General features: G+C 34.6%; 1 non-coding gene across 1 annotated transcript; it reads left to right on the top strand.

The window, feature by feature from the left end:
• The first annotated feature begins 250 nt into the window (after window positions 1-250).
• On the top strand, window positions 251-357 carry LOC122441104. The gene has a single exon (XR_006269247.1). It is a non-coding gene; the product is annotated as a U6 spliceosomal RNA (small nuclear RNA).
• The last annotated feature ends 2,863 nt before the right edge of the window (window positions 358-3,220 follow it).

Genomic DNA, 3,220 nt, shown 5'->3' with positions numbered 1-3,220 from the left:
TTTATCTTGTGATTCAGACTTCTTTTTTTTTTTTTAAAAAAAAGGATCAGTTTACTTATAACATATTGTGGCCAAAAATAAAACCTAAATCAAGAGAAGTGCTAGTTCACTTATATTATATAGGGTGATGAGAATATACAACACCTCATGCCAAGTAAGTACCAGAATATCAGCCATCTTCATCCATTGAGAACGCATGTACTGAAGGCCTATTCTATGCCCGGCACTGAGTTGAAATAAAGGTCCCACTCTACTCACTTTGGCAGCACAGATACTAAAATTGGAATGAAACAAAGAAGATAAGCATGGCCACTGTGCAAGGATGGCCTGCAAACCTGTAAAGCATTCTGTATTAAAAAAAGAAAAGAGAGAGAGAGACCTCACTATTACATGCATATCAACCAAACTTTAAAAATGTAGTCTTAATTTCTACCTGCCACTTGAGTTTATTTACTATAATTAAAAAAAAAAAAACAACAGTTTGTCATTTCTTGCCTTTTAGTATCACAAAAGAAGATTTTCTATGTTTTCAAAATCCTCTGTGATGGTTCATATATTATCATTTCTCAAACTATGGTTGGTTCATGCTGGGATGGAACTGCCATCCAGGGACTTAGAGTCTAGTTGTCAAAATATATTAATCAGAATACGATGATCTAACTTTGTAACCATGTTTGTGATCCTGTGTTGAGCTTCTTACCTAATAATGATAATTATTTCCTCTTTTTTCCCCTGGATACTAATGGTCAACTTTAGAGAGATACTATATCAGTACAGTAACTGAAAACATTAAAAATCAAAATATTTCCATTAGATCTTTTTTAAATATTTATTTTTATTTATTTATTGGTCTGTGCCAGGTCTTAGTTGCAGCCTGTAAGATTCTTGATCATCATTGTGGCACACAGGATCTTGAACTGTGACATATGAACTTTTAGTTGTGGCACATGGGATCTATTTCCATGACTAGGGAGCGAACCTGGGCCCCATGCACTGGGATCATGGAGTTTTAGCCATTGGACCACTAGGGAAGTCCCTCCATTAGATTTTTATTTTTTCTTTTAATTACAATAGAACATGAATTTAGCTTTCTTCATTTTACAATACTTTAAATCATAGTACATCTAATGAATGAAAGCAGGTGATTTTCTTGGCTCTATGATTAAGTTTTTTGGGCCCAAGGGTAGAAATAGGCTGCTCTGTGCAGACAGGTGAGAGCACCAAGCAGAGGAAGCTGAGAAAGGGAATCGAGAAGATAATTAGGCCTATGAGAATGAATAATGTCAAGTAAATAATTTAATTCAAGTTGTTTTCATTAATATTTAAAAAGCTAGAGGAAAGGGGGGTTTGGGGCTGTCTCCTTCTAGTACCCATAAAGTACATGTGCAGCATTAAAAATTTCTGTTGCCTGTCTAGACTTTTAAAAACGTAGCTCAGGGATTAGTTTAACCATAAAAGGTCTGAGACTAATACCTAGGATTTTGACTCCTAATGCAATGTTTTTTCACAACCGTATACAATGGCCTGATCTTCAGCAAGAGATATTTTGCTGAAAGGGACTTTCTTATAGGACATAAAGGCAAATAGTGATGTATTCTGAAATGCCCAGTGGAGTCCTTCAGCTTTAGTCTTCAAGATTCAAGCGTGAGCTGCTGTCATAAAGAGCAAGTCTTCAGCAGGAACAAGGGCAGGAACAGAGGGGTGAGCAGAGGTGGAGGGAGTAAGCATTGTCTCTCTTCCTCTCCTGTCCTGCCTGAGGCCAAAATGTTCCCAAGACTCTCATTTCAGTGATGAAGTCAGCGGCAGCTCTTGTAGACTGGCTGAACACTCACAAAAGCACTGCTCTTCCTTTCGGTGCCCATACAATCTGAAAACCCGAGCCACTGTAATCTTTGTCCTCTGGGTTCAACCACGGAGTTTAGAAAGTTGTACATGGACGCTAAGCTAATCAACTAATTTCCTAAGTCATTTTCTAACACGCATTTGATAAATCTCATGACAAGACCTAACACAATTTAAACATACCTTTAAAAACTGCTTTTAGATATTATAAAAACACATCAATAATTAGTTGATAAAACTAATTATGTAATAGGAAGGTCAGAAATTGAGCTTTTACAATTAATAATAGAAATAACACCACTCAAGGAAAGTAAGTGCTACTTACCACATTTTTCTTCTTTTCTGGAAATGATGGATGATAGTCTCAGAACTTCAAGAAGTAGAAGTAATTCTGTGAAAAACAATCAATTAGATGGGTCAAATTAGGCTATCAGTCATTTACATCTAGGTATCCCCATTAACATTGACAATCTGATCAAAGTTTTGGCTCTCCAGCTGGTCCCCATAAATTATATTCACTATATCCCAAATTTGTAATGTTCAGTCTCAATTAAAAATAATTTGAAATTAAATTGGCAAGGGTGTACTGGGTGATGATTGAAATGCAAAGCAATGCGGGCCAGAGGGTAAATTTAAATTTGAACCAAAGCTATAGCATCGTGTTATAAATATGCTTAAAATATTAAGTCTTTTGTCTTTGCCAAATGATGTGGGAAACTGAGGAAATTCTGTGGAGATAATTAAAAGAAAGTAAAGAGAAATCCAAAATTGCCTTTGATTTGAGTTATTCAGAAAATATATGTAAAGATTTGGGGGTTTGTTTTGACTTGAATTATCTAAACTAATTGCTGCAAATTTCTCCACTTCAGTTATTCTGTTTCCAGAGGTCTTTAAAATGGGAGATAAAAGACGACTATTTAGAAGCATGTTTGTTGAACAACAGCTAGAGTGAACTGATAAGTATAATCTATACAAACACACAAATCCCCACCATATTTCCTTTCTTCTTCTGACTTCTTTCTTGAGAATATCTAGAATTTTAATTGTCAATTATTCTTTTTTAAAGTAATCAAATACTGTTTAGTCTTAACTATAAATTTTACAGTTTTCCTTGCTCAATTATTGTTATTTTTAAATTCATAGCCTTTCCTTATATATTTTATTCTTTTTTCCTGTAACCTATCCTCTAGAAATTCTTTCTGAGAAATTCTGTGAGTGGTAAACTTCATGACTCTTTTTAGACCTTAATATTAGTCGGCTTCCTTGGTTCAAAATTATTTTCCCACAGAAATCTTAAAGGAACTGTTTCACAATTTTTTTTTTCATTCAGTGTTGCTGATGGAAAATCAATTGAATGTATTGATCTAGCACAAAATAT

Source organism: Cervus canadensis, chromosome 4 (genome assembly GCF_019320065.1).
Source record: "Cervus canadensis isolate Bull #8, Minnesota chromosome 4, ASM1932006v1, whole genome shotgun sequence".
NCBI classification, from domain to species: domain Eukaryota; kingdom Metazoa; phylum Chordata; class Mammalia; order Artiodactyla; family Cervidae; genus Cervus; species Cervus canadensis.
The sequence above is the reverse complement of the archived record's forward strand: the minus strand, read 5'-3'. Positions and strand labels throughout refer to the sequence as shown.